The sequence below is a fragment of the Leptonychotes weddellii genome, chromosome 13 (genome assembly GCF_054177405.1).
Source record: "Leptonychotes weddellii isolate Sample4059 chromosome 13, ASM5417740v2, whole genome shotgun sequence".
Taxonomy (NCBI): Eukaryota; Metazoa; Chordata; class Mammalia; order Carnivora; family Phocidae; genus Leptonychotes; species Leptonychotes weddellii.
The window spans coordinates 11,808,633-11,823,243 of NC_138381.1; the positions used below are offsets into that span (position 1 = coordinate 11,808,633).

Consider the following 14,611-nt stretch of genomic DNA (forward strand, 5'->3'; position numbering starts at 1 on the left):
GTTTTCGGCGCATATGATGGTTTTTATATTCATTTATTTTTGTATTTAAACTTCATTTCTTCAGCCTTGGATGTAACCATCAAATAAGTTAGAACAAAAAAAATTTCCTTTGGTCCTGTATCCTTGTTATCAACACTCTAAAACTCTCTCTTCTGCCAACAACATCATGATACACTCACTTTCTTTAACACTGATTCTCTTTAGTGCAATGTTTCTGTGTTTCTGCCTATGCTCTCACATTATATTCCCACTTCTCCTTGATGTGGCATTTCTATCATCAGCGCCCTCTGAGAGTTCTGTTTTCAACTCCTAAGCAGACACATTCCTGGGGTCTACCATTCATCAAATCACCCCAGCTTTCTAAGCTGAAATAGAGCAAAAGTGCTCTTTGCAGTAAAACAAATATTACAACATTAGACAGTCTATTAAATGGGGCTATAGTCCTTGCTTTCTCAATCTGTAATTTTAAAAAATGTTAACATTTGGAGATTTAACACATAATTTCCTTACTCCTTCTCTCTAGAATAGCCACCATACATGTGCTTAGAGTAATCATACATCCTAACTCTTTTCAAGACTGTCCTAATTTTAAATATTATGCATCCTTGATCCTGTATTTATTATTTTCATACAACTTTCTAATTTTTTTGGAATGGAAAGTGTGATTAACTATATTATGTATCATGCACATGACTTTCCAACACAGAGGTCTCTTACTGGAGAACCTGAGGTATAATAGCAAATTTAGAATCCAGGATGAAAATGAGATTGTCTTCAAATTCTTGATAATGTTGTTTCTGAAATATAGAGGGCTGCCACCAGCATGGAATTCTTTAGGAATCTGCTTTGGTATTTCTTTGCAGAATTTTTCCAGGATACTAAACTGATCCCAATACCACAGTTGGGGTTGTCACAGACTAAAGGAATTCACTTGGATCCTCCAAATTATTCTCCTTGAATATTCTGTGACATTATGCCTAATGTGTGGCAGGTTCCAATACTCATGGACCCTTAAAGGACCCAGCCCTAACCCCAACCTTGTTGCTAAAAGTTGTTGACTTGGGTCAAGTCTTTAATTTCTCTAACCTTCTAAACTGCATCTTATTCAGTGAGATGATCAATTTGCAGGACAGAAAACCACGTGTCCTTCCACCTTTACAGCTGTAAAAGAACCACATAATATCAAAGCATTTGGGGAGGGGGGTGGGGGCATGGTATGGGAAAGGAAGAAGGTCAAGAGGAGGGAGATATGTGTGGTTTGAAAAAATAATATTCTAAAATTACCATGGTGTTGATTTTGTTGAAGTCACAAACTTAATGCCTTTCAAAGTTACAAATGACACTAAAGCAAGTTTTCAACTTTTATTTTATCAAATGGAAGTTTGAGTTTAAAAAAAATGAGGAACAATCTAGTATAATGCCTGATTCATTGTAAACAGTCAAATGAATTGAAGCTGCCCTATATTCATTATTCTTTATTAAATGGTAATAAATTTGCTCTTCCTAAAAGACCACAAATTGGACATTTCCAGAGTATTCCTAAGGAAACTGTATTCTGCACTTTGGAATTCTAACCCCTGAGAACATCACTGAGGCACAGGGCCATAAATAATGCTGTTTTGCAAGGTCAAATTCAGCTACTTCCAATTCATTACAGGTCCCACTCCTCAGTTATGCCCCCAGAAATACAGGGTGAAAACATCATTCACACTCCAAACACTCTTCACTCCAAGAAAGAACATCTAATGTTTTTTTAATGGTTATCCAGAAAATTTAATGATTTCATATCAAATCCATGTAAACTAAGGGGATGCCCAGTGGCCGCTGTGATTGGAAGGAGAAACCCCTTCTAGCAAAGGCAAGAAGGAACCAGAAGAAGGAGAGGACACAGGATGAGAGATGCAGGGCAGCTTTATGTGAGTGGTATTGTCAGGGACTAAGGCCCCTGAACTTTCCAGGGGCTCAAAGTCACATTCTACATTGGAAAAATAAGTATTGCTTCCAAAAAATGAAAAAAATGACAAAATTGAAATTAGTGAATATATAAGTAAATTGAAACATATACTTAAATTGGAACTCAAATTGAAACATATTGATTTTTATATTAAATTTTGTACTCATAAGAAGTTCCTTAATTTTAGAGAGAAATTGTATGCTAGATTCTGTCTCTTCAGTTTCCAAGACTTCATACTGAAAAGCACAGTAAATGAAATTAATCACTCTTAGAAAAGTAACTTTAAAAGCAAAATTACAGTAATTATTTCCAAATACTTACCAGTGAAAATTATACTTAATAGAGGATTGTGAATTTATTTTAATATATTCTATATAATTTATTTGATATATTTGATATAATATATTCAATATAATTTGAATCTTTAAGACCTCCAAGATTTAAAAATGACCCTATTTGGGGACCTGCTTGTGTGGGTCAGTGGAGTCTGGAAGCTACTTGGTTAGTGTCATATCCCAAAGTACAAAATTTCAATGCACTTTTCTTTGGTCAGGCCCCAATTCTTCTTGATGCTTTACAAAAGTATGTCTTACTGGGGCACCTGGGTGGCACAGTGGGTTAAACTTCCTACTCTTGGCTTCAGTTCAGGTAGTGATCTCAGGGTCGTGGGACTGAGCCCTACATGGGGCTCTATGCTCAGCACGGAGTCTGCTTAGGACTCTCTTTCCCTCTGCCTCTGCCCCTCACATCCCACGCAATCTCTCTCTCTCAAATAAATAAATAAATCTTAATTTTTTTTTATTTTTAAAGATTTTATTTATTTATTTGAGAGAAAGAGAGAGAGCACACAAGCCTGGGAGCGGCCCAGGGAGAAGCGGACTCCCCACTGAGCAGGGCTTGATTCCAGGACCCTGGGATCATGACCTAAGCCGAAGGCAGATGCTTAACCGACTGAGCCTCCCAGGTGCCCCAATCTTTAAAAAAATTTTTTAAATAAAAAAGTATATCTTGCTATATTACCCCTTGGGCAAGGGGGGTGGGCCCTTCATATTTTTAAACCGTTCCTTAAATCATTTTCTAAGCAATAATTACAAATGTTCATTTTCTAATTTTTTAACCATCCTGGTGACTTTTCACAAAATCATCATTGTATTGGAGAGAAGAGAAGCTACACAGGAATTTGTTTACTGAGGCAACTGAGGACACATTTTTATGAGTTAGATCAATTTTATGGCAGAGACACCATACTAGATAAACATAAAAAGAAAATGAGCTGAGACTCTCCTAGACCAATACAAATTCTCAAGCAATGACTTTTAAACTGACAAATGGTACTAGATCATATATCTTTAAACATTCCTGTACAGACGTGTTTATGCACTTTGAAAATAAATACCAAATACTATGTTCCACTTCACATAAGTGTTTTTATCTTTCTCTCTGCAGGTGCACTGCAGTTTCTAGAAATGGAAGCAAGATTCTTTCCCTGTCTCTTGATATAAAGTCTAAATCTCACTGGCAAATAGATAAACAATATTTAAGGGTGAGTTACTTTTTTACACTCCCAAGATTCCATCAGGTGACAGATGAATAAATATTAACATTAGTGCCAAAACTGTGATTTTCCTTTCTCTTATAATTACTTTTTATCGCAACTTTAAAGAAAATAATAAACAAGCACCAAAAGAAATAAATTAAATTCAAACAGGCCATCCAAAAGTATCCACTGATTTGGGTCCCAGTTAAATAACTAAAGGAAATAGAAAAGGAAAATAAATCACGTTAAGCCACAGAAGATATCAGTATGATACTACCCGGGACCCAGGATGCCATTGTCCAGACGTAACCGTGAAGGAATAGGATTTCCAAATCAGGAGGGAACTTGGCTTCAGATTAATTTTTCATCCCACTAAAAAATACTGTATTCTGACATTCTTTACACAAATATTTTAGTTTACTATACAGATATATAATTTATAATTTTCAAGTTAACACAAATTAACAAAGATTCCTGAAGGTTTTTAAATCCCAAGTGTCCACCTTGAGGATCTAAAACCCCATGGGAACTCAAAGCTTATTTGTTTACTTATGGTATATTTTAATCCAAGAAATTTTTTACCCCTTCCTTCCTAGAGTCAACACTTTTTATGTCAAAAGAAAAGAATGCATGTTCTCACTAAAGCTTTTTCAAAAGTCGAATAAAAGGCAAGAAAAATAATTTTTAAATAAAGCATAGGAAAAACTAGGGACAAAACACAATAAAAAAAACCCACGAAATTATAATGATATTTTATGGACCTAAACATACTATACCTGATTGATAAATTGTGTGCCTTAAATATTAGATCAAAATATTACCTATTCTCAGGATAATTTTGTCTATACAAGGAAAAGTAATCCTATTTCATGGTACATTACTGAAGAAAAAAAAACAACTCCTGTATTTACTGAATTAAATACACTTATTGGGGAAAAAAAATGAGTAACTACTATCAAGCATGCTTAATTTTTATTCTTATCATATAAGTCAAATGTAATGCTATCAATAGTTACTCCTCTACAGAAGTACTTTCAAATCTTTCCATTTCTCTTAAAATCTGGTTTCAAATTTTAATAAATCTTTAAGCAGACAAACACCATGCTATGTGATTTTTAAAGTTCAGTTCTAATCTCAAAACCTAGTTTTTCCTATGCTGTATTTAAAAATTCTAAATTATAATGCCTAAAATAAGAACACTGGAAATACAGAATCTAGATTTAGATTTGTACATAATTCCCCAAGTGCTATTTATCTATTCAAGAATGGAATATGAGGTGTTCAACTGTCTCCAATCCCCTGCATGGTGCTGCCTGCCCTTCTCCCCGGGACACCACACAAAGTCAGCCACAGACAAGCCCTAAGATAGAGAAGCTGAGGGCAGGAGTAGGCAATGATTCTAATAGTATTTGATGAGTTCAGACCCTCAGGTACAAACAGCCATCATTCTCTCTGTCTCTGTCTCTATCTCTTGCCCTCTTTGTCTCTCTCATTCAAAGTGTCTGGCCAGACTTTAAGTTGTGGGCTTCAGAAATATTTACCTTACTCTCTTCATAGAGGAAGTTAGCAGCAGGTTGGGTGAGTCTGAAAGAGTTCCTTGCATTACTCTGAAATATAAAGCCTCTGACTCAGACACTCCCTACTTCCTTTTATGATGACCATGGAAGTTTTAAATAATGGCATTAAAATGTAATTATGTTAAGGCCCTTTATAAAGCAAATTAAGAGAAATGTGTAGCGTATGTGCTACAGATCTAATTAAAAGTAGTCAAAGTAGACATGCTTTAATAAGTATAATTTAGCATGAAACTTTAACTTGGTATTAACATCACATAGTATTTTTATGTAGTATATGTAAATATGCATATATTGTGCTAACCTGGTATTTTTCTACAGGGAAAGGCATGCTTTTCAGATTCAACCACTGATTTTTGCTATTGCTGTTTGTTGGGAGTCCACCTCCTCCTCGGATTTTGGTATCTAACAAGAAATACTGCAGAGCCTCACCTAGAAGAGCATTAGTAGGCCCCTAGAGAAGGGGAGAGGGCGAAGAGGTGGGGAACAAAGTGGGGGCAGCAAGCACTGTTTTGGCTCAGAGACGGGATTTCTGTATTTGAGGACAGCAGGTGAGCTCACTCTTTAATGACTCCCCAGGTTTTACTTTACGAAGTGTTTCTGACTTTACCTTACACATTATTCCTATGAGCATTTGCCCACCCTGCCTTCATTTTTTTTTTAAAGATTTTATTTATCAGAGAGAGAGAGAGAGAGCACAAGCAGGGGGAGCGGCAGACAGAGGGAGAAGCGGGCTCCCCACTGAGGAAGGAGCCTGACGCAGAACTCGATCCCAGGAGCCCGGGATCACAACCCAAGCCAAAGGCAGACGCCCAACCGACTGAGCCACCCAGGCATTCCCCACCATGCCTTCATTTTAATTGCATGTTTTAATGCTAGAAGGGAATATGCTGATCATTTAAAGTTCTCTAAGGTGAATATCCTATCAGAGGGATAGCTGTGTTTGAACATATTGAGCACATGGGGAGAGACCTACCTCCACCAGAAGACGAATAAGCTAGTGATAGGAACACTGAAAACTAAGCAAACAAAAAAATTAGGAAAAAAATATAATTATTAACTCAAGGGAAAACAAAGACTACACAGTGAAATGTGTAGCCTACTACACTTTACAGCTCAACTGTAGGTAATATTCTCTTAGTTGTAATGATTTAAATATTAAGTATTGAGCTAAACAAGACTCATGATGTATCTCTGTAAGGAAGCCAGGAGGAAACTGTGGGTAGGGGTCAGGTGGTAAATATAGGGTATCCAAGAGGCGTATCTTCCTTCCATGAAAGGAAGTCTGTAGTATTAGTCTTTAAAAGAAAAATGCAAAAAAGAGCAGGATTAGCATGGTATTTAGCTGTCTGGAGGAAGATACAAGCCAGCATTAAAAGCACTTGAGATTGGAGATAAGTATACACCTACGAAACCACCACCACAGTCAATCATACTTCAATTAAGTGGTTTTAAAAACAAGAGTTGTTTTTCCTGTTACGTGAGAAGCAGTGTGGGAGGGGGAGGGAAGAAGGCACTGCTGGTCTACTTGATCTTTGGTCTCATTTTGACTCCTCACTGCTTAGATCATATCTAAACTTGCAATAGATAAAAGGATAAAATACTAGACCTAGGGTTAAGTTCCAGCTTGGCAACTCTACTAGCCATATGACCTTGAGTCAATAACTTAGTTTCTCTGAGCCCCCATTTTTCTATCCATAAAATCAAAATTCAGATCAATTCTATTTTTATTTAAAGACATATGAATGTATGTGTACATCTATAGATACTATATACTATACCATTTATACTATGTCTATATACACCAGAATAGCATTTGGTGCAGGAGAGGCCCTCAATAATTTTAATCCCCCTCCATGCTCACCTTGCCCTGGCTCTATTGTATTATATGTGATTACATACAACATAAGAAGTTGGATCACCTCAACTGTTTGTATACAGCATTTTACCTTCCAGAATCTGGGGTTTTACTGTTATTATCTTTCTAGTGTGATAGTTCCATCCTTCTGAAAATAATACAATGATAAATAATACATGGAGATTTTCATCACGGGAGGAATGGAGAGGGCTTTTAGGAATAATGGGCAGTTGGGAGTACAAGCTCAGAGTTAAGAGGTGGGGAAGGAATCTCTGTTGGCATGGCGGTTTAGGTGTGAACCAAGAACCAGGGTGCTCAATTGGTTCCAATTTGCCTGAGACTTCCTCGGTTTTAGCACTGAAAGTCCCACATCCTGGGACCCCCTCTGTCTTGGTGGGATGCCCACTGGGGCACATTTCCTCTCTTCACCTGCAGTTCCCAGACCACTGCTTATCTAGCACACCCCAAAACTGTGCTCCACACCAGGTCCTGGTCATTCCCTTCAAACTATCTTGAGACATACAAAATGTATTACTGACACTGATGCCTGAAATCACTGTGACAGGACACATGGGGTCCCAAGCCACAGTCAGAAGGGAAGCACAAAAGAATACACACATTATGATTCCCTTTATGAGAAGATCAGGCCAGGCAAAATTGTATTTTTAAGGATGCTTACATAGGTGGGCAGACTATGTTAAGGGAATGATTGCCTTTACTTAGCTCTACTTACCTCTTAGGGGGAGGGAAGGTTTTTGGTAAAAGGATGAGGAAGGAGGCTTCAGAGATATTGGCAATGTTCTATTTGTTAAATTGTATGCATATATTTTATGTATCCAAGTTATATTTCATGATTTTAAAAAGTCGATCAAAATATATAAGGAAATAAAATATCTCAGAAGTAGGATCAAGTGCATTGTATATAACTAATAATTGATCTATTCCTGAGGGCAGATTTTGATGGAGGATGGGCGGGGTACCCTGAGCTAAAGATAAACAGAGAGGCAGTGAGGTAAAGAATAGGATGCCAAGCAGGACAGGAGACCAGACAGACCTGGTGCATGATGGGAGACCAGGGGTCCCAGTGTTCCCTCCAGCAACCCCCAAACCCAGCAATTCCTCCAGAGGAGTGACCTGGAGAGATTTCAGACCTCTGCATGGGATCATTGGCCATTTTTTACATCTTTCTTGAAATTCAGCAGTGAGCTTACCGCTCACCTATAGCAACAGAAACAGGAGCAGCCTTTTGAATATGCAAATCAATAATGCATTCACACCAGCCTCCTGGCACATGCGCACACACACAGTGATGAAACTCTGATCTCCCTTCTCAAAGTGATGCATTCTCACTCGCAAAGAAAGTGTTTCCACGCCACTCTGGATTGTTCAGCCCTACGTGTTTTCCCAAGGCACTCAGGAAGGGGACAAAGAAGAGGGGAGCTGAAAGCCTGATTTACCACAATCTAATAAAAAAAAAAAAAACACAAGCATTTCTAAGCTGAATATTTTCCTAAAAACCTTAGGATTAGGTTTTAAAGGCTGTCCATAGGGGCGCCTGGGTGGCTCAGTTGGTTAAGCGACTGCCTTCAGTTCAGGTCATGATCCCAGGGTCCTGGGATCGAGTCCTGCATCGGGCTCCCTGCTCTGCGGGGAGCCTGCTTCTCCCTCTCCCACTCCCCCTGCTTGTGTTCCCTCTCTTGCTGTGTCTCTCTCTATCAAATAAATAAATAAAATCTTTAAAAAAAATAAAATAAAATAAAGGCTGTCCATAGGTGCAGTCTACACCCTCCCTGCCCCAGCAACTGCTTATTGATGTGTAGACTTAGTTTCTGGGATGGATTCCCTGTGACTCAGAGTAAGCACTGTCCCTAAAGAAGCTAATAAGCATTAAGCCTTTGTACCAAGTTTCAAAATAGTATCTGACTAAGGCAATCATTATGGGGTTCCCTCAGTTTGTATGTGAATTTTAAAGGGGGAATTTGCCCATCTCTCTTCTTTACAATGCCAACGGTTTTAATGTAAGTATACAAAAAATTTCAGGATCTACAGTATTTATTAGCCTGTCTCAAAACATACCCTCTGTGAGAGGGATCATCAGTAAACTAAAGCAAGACATCAGGGACTTCTGTGACTTTTGTATGAAATTTTATTGCAACTTATCATTGATCTCTTGTAGTCTAATTATTTTCAACCTTATCCTGTGTAGATGTGCTTAGCATAGAAACCTAAAAATAGAGTTTAATACAGTATGTTCATCATTCCTCAAACTCAGATGTTCATCTGGACCTCAAACTATCTTAACTGGCTTCTTTTTGTACTGTCCTCCATCCTTCTCCTACTTCCTCTTCATCCCAGTTTTTTTCTGGCTTGGAATTTTCCAGAAATATATCTGTTGGGTTTGTAATCTCACCTGGCTTCTCTAGATGCTTACCTGAACTGAGCAGCTTCAGAGAGAAGCTGAAACTTGTCACCCGGCCAGACTTTTCTCCACCCTTCTAATCTGGCAATGAATGGAAAGCTCCATCTGCAATATCTAGATCCTCCCTGCTATAATACAGGCTACAGTTCATTGAAATGGGTTTGCCCCTTGACAGTGGCCATGTGTAGGCAAAAAGGTAGGTTAGGGCCAACTGGTTGCTGACAACTTTGCCATTAGAACATAACCACACAGGGCAATCCTCTCAGGTCCCCTTCCCTCCTCAGGAGTTTTGTACTATCACTTCGGTCTCACTCAATAAACTTTGCTTTGCTGCCCACCAAAAAAAAAAAAAGAACATACCACACAGGGGCATCCACTCCAGTCCCAGTGCTAGCATCACATGGTTGAGCTGTGTACCACCTGCATCTGCTGTGTACAGAAGGAACAGCACACCTGGTTCTTTTGGCTGAATGTTTTCCAGCATATAGCCAATGCTTACCCAAATGACTGGGTCTTCTACTATAAAAAGCTACTGGAATCTGAAGGAGCCACAATCTTACAGTAGCTTGCCAATTTTATCTATTTTGTTTCTTTCCAAGGAAGAAGAGGAGCCAGCTAGCTTATCCAAAATCAAATAGTCATTGTTCACTTCCATGATGGTTTATGGGTAATATAATAGTAGAGAAAAATAAAGTCACAAAAAGTCCCTGAAACTTATTTTGATTTAGTAGTTTCAACAAATTTTCTGGTGGATAGGGTACTGTTAATATGGAAAACAGGATTACAAATGGATTTCCTATTCTCTGTGTTCTGATTGCATAGAGCTGAAATATGTTTAGTTCCATATTCTTTCTATCATCTGCCTATTGTAGGCATAAAGTATTTTCAAGTGGTAAAACAGCCAGTAGGTAAAAGGTGAGCAATCCAAGTGACACATAAACTAGATAATCCTCCTGCAATTACCAAGAGTCAACCATAATTAAAGTTCTTCTCACCAATGTTTTCTTCTCCACTTTAACTCAGACAAACCTCCTACTACTGTGTTTGCAATAGTCTATTTAGAACTAACCAATCCCAAAGTGACAGAAGTCTGAGAAGGAAGCTCAGCCATGGGAACTGGCATGTCATATCAATTCTTCTCTCTTGTCATACAATGATAACCCAAATTTCCATAGGCCTTACCAGTTCATGAGTACAGATGAGATCACATGAATTGTAATAACCTAATTTGACTATCTCTTGTCCTCACTTATTTACCCAGGACTGAAGCTTGGGATGATGTTTGAGGGTTCCCAAGGAAACAAGTTTGCTCACCAGCTAAAGCCACCATATAAGCCTTCCATATTTCTCTTCTGTTCTGGTACCTTCATCAACATCCTCAGTCTCCAGGATCCTTGAGGATCCCTCACCTTTTTTACTTCTCAATGAAGGAGGACCACTGTCCCCACCAAGAATATTATTTCCTGGTGTCCCCACAATTGTTGTGGAGGGGTTCAACACCTTCATTTGGTACCATGAAGAAATGGGAAGAAGGTCCCTTCATCATTCATATTGTACCTTATTATCAGGCACCTGGCAGAGATGCATATCCTGGGATTTGTCATCTCAACAGTTTCTTTGGCTGATGCTTATCCTTGGGACCAGGTGAATAACAGAGATTCTTCCATTTTGTTTTGTTCTTTTTCACTCACCCATGATGCCCATTAATACCCACACATAAACATCCTTTTGATAGGCTCCTTGCCTCAATTAAATTAACTATTATAAGTATGCACTTTGGGGGACTACCAAACCATCATATGACCCAAATATGTCTACATTGTCTTTACTGTTACTACTGAACTTTCAATCTTTAACATTTTATATGAAGGCTTTATCTGAAGCTTATTCTCCTGTTACTATCCTCAAATGAACTGCTAGGCATATCTTCTCTTTAAAGGCATAAAGTAAAGTGAATAAAATGCCCACCTTTCCCAAAAGAAGGTTGGGAAATAAAACAAAGTAATCTAGACTGAAGTCATTCCTCTTTCTTCCCTCATGTACATGACAGTGTCTGATATAATATGCAGCATTAATAAATGCTATTGAATTAATGAAACGACCTAAGGTAAAATAAGTGTTATGACAGAAAAGCAAACAAGTGAGAGTTCTGACGGAGAAATAATTAATTGGAAGTGGGAGTCTTAAGTAGGCCTCACAAGTGAGCAAGCATCCAATCTGGATCTTGAGGAATGAGGATGAGAAGCATTCCAGGGAGAGAGAACAGCCTGAGTAAAGGCCCATGGGAGTAGTGGACATGATGTGTTCTGGGAATAGCTGGAAAATAGCTAGTGAGAAGTGGTGGAGGGGTGGAGGCATGGCAGGCTCTGCTGTCTGGATGGATGACAATGCTATCGACAGAGACAAAGAATCCAGCAGTAAGAGTATATGGGACAGAAGAAGAAGAGATAACAGGGTCTGCTCCTGATATATTGAATTTGAGATGCCTATAGGACACCCAGCTGGACAAAGTAGTTGGAAATTCAGGTCTATATATAAAAGAGGTGGTTGGCGAGATAGACGCTAATTCAGGAGTCTTTGACACCTAGATGGTAATTAAAACCATGAATGAGATTACCGTACAAAGGTAAGAAGAATAAAAGCTCATTGGGAAGGCCCCCTGAGAAATTTCTACATTTATGAGATAGGCAAAGCAAGGATCCAGACCCCTAAAGGGACTTAAAAAGGCCTGGCAATCCGCTATGGCTAAAAATTAAATATTTGAAGAAGAGTCAAGTAGTACGGCTACATGATTTTTCTGCAGTAGCAGCAGGAAGCCCAAGAGCAGCACAGATGAAAAAAAATAAAATGGTTGGGTTTTGAATTATAAATGCAGGTGATGTGGAATCAAATTTAGTGAGTGTAATAAGAGTACAGTTGAAATGGTGGACCATGAAATCCAGGTTTAACAGAGCATACTAAAGAGAGAGCATGACCCTCTTCACAATTTCCCAGAGCAGAGATGGTTGCAGAACCATGGACATCAGCACATGATGCTCCTGCCCCAAACTCCTATACCTGCAGTGAGCATGGTGAGCCTTGGCAGGCTACCTGGAAGGTGAACCATAAGATTATGCACATCATTACGCTGGAAGACAAGATGTTATTAAGCATGTTTAATGGGAATGTGGGCCACACAAAGGTCAGTAAGTATGACTGGGGTAAAGAGCTCAAAACTCTAGAAGTGGATCTTCTCCAGGTTGTAACAAGGTCCACATGTGCTCAGAGAAGTGGCCTGCGAAGGAGGACAAGAGGCTAGGTATTAGATGGTATACCAACATCAATGTTCAAGCCAGGGACACTTTGAAAGAAAAATCACAAATAGTAACTAAGACCCAGATGCCAAAGTCCTCTAGAGTCCTCAGGGCATAACTAAGAGTCTGGCAGATGGGAAGTGGACAGGCTGGGAGAGAAAGGGCAGATGTAGGTGTTTAGAGTTTCAAAAGAGAAAGGGCAATAGAAGATGAAAAATGCTCTGAAGATGTTGGTGGGGAGCCAGAGAAAAGCTCTTACCTTCTCCTCCTGGCCTCAGAGAAGGAGTTCATAGGAAATAAATAGTTTCCACTTGAGAAGGGTTTGATGCAAGTACTAGGAGTAAATTCAGGATTATACGAGGTATGGGTTGAGGAGGCTGTGAACTCTGGTTAGAGCTCTGTAGTTGGGTTAAGAATATACCATTTCTGCAGTGACAGAATACTAATACTAGCACTGAGAGGGGAATAGCCTCGGGATTAGTGATGATTTTTCCAAAGAACAGAACAAAAACTCTTTATCATGTGCCCTCTGTTAGTCAGATACTAAAATAGGCATATAAAGGCACATATATGGGGAATGAAAAAAACTCCCTGTCTTCATGGAATTTTCAGTATATTTAGGCTTAAAAGACATTAAAATGCATAAAAATAATGAGAAATACAGGGTGGCATAACGTAAATAACACAGTCTAAGTGTGTAGAGTTTAAGGAGGCTGAGATCCTTGCAGGCTGAAGCAGCCATGTTGGCAGCATGAATGATATAGAAAGAGCTGTGTCTGGGGAACAGGGACATTTACAATGAAGAGAAGTGGGAAGGCTACTCCAGGAGAGGATGTTCACATCAGAAAGACGTGAAAGCATTAAAATGGATACCTTATTAAGGATTTGTTTCTAAATAACCCATGTTGTGGCAGAATGAGAAAGGAGCAGAGATGAAACAAAGGATGGGGATGAAAAGAGACTGGCCACGGGCTGCTTACTGTGGAATCTGGCTGATGGATACAGGATTTGTTGTAGACTATTTTCTCCCTTTCTGCATATGCTTGAAAATTTCCATAAACAATAAAATAGAACTTAAAAATTTCAATTGGAATGATGGTCTATGAAGAGAGCAATAGTATACAATTAAATCAAATGAAAAAAAAAAAGAATAAACAATGCCTAAAAATAGAAATATACATTTCATGTCCTGACCACATGAAGGGGAAAGAGACCAGTTTGGTTGCCTTACAGCATTTTCGTGTGGGTCAATTTCGAGAGCTCAACAGAGGCCTGCAGGAAGCCCCTGAGGACTGTGCTTATGTATTTTTTACTGTTTCCACTCCTACACCACAACCATCATATCATCACCTTCTTCATCATCATCAAGTACTGCTCAGTGAGCTCCCAGAACATGCAGGCAATACTCCAAGGTATACAAATAGTCTAATCAAGATCTGCCTTTCTTTTCAGGTTTATATTCTGCAATCCATGTGCTTGCTGAATTCTCACTACTGGGCTAGCGAGGATTCGATTCTATTAAATAAGCAGGAAAGGACAGATTGGCGTATGGAAAGGCAGAAGAGCAAGAGGTGAGAGAGTAGGAGGAAAACTGTAAGGAAAACCTGCAGACCTCCAAAATGCTTATTCTTCTCACTACACTAAATTGTCTCCTATTTACTGACATATGATTTTTTCACTTTTTCTCCCTAAAGTTTCTCTTTACACAATTGATATGGGGAAAATCCATTGTTACATTATGGTTATGGCTACTTCCTTTGAAAAGCAATGAATTCATACACAAACAATGAATCATGGAACACTACATCAAAAACTAATGATGCAATGTATGGTGATTAACATAACATAATAAAATAAAATTTAAAAAAATAAAAAATTTATAAACATTGAACATGCAAACAAAGAAAAAAAAAAAGAAAAGCAATGAATTCATACTCCATCGCTTCTGCCTCTTACTCAGCAACACTACTTTTGGA

At 38.6% G+C, this 14,611-nt stretch overlaps 1 protein-coding gene across 1 annotated transcript in view; it reads right to left on the reverse strand.

Annotated features, from left to right (window-relative positions):
- The window catches only part of SERPINB7 (serpin family B member 7), a 55,901-nt gene that overhangs the window by 23,146 nt on the left and 18,144 nt on the right, over positions 1 to 14,611 (reverse strand). The gene's annotated exons all lie outside the window — the stretch shown is intronic.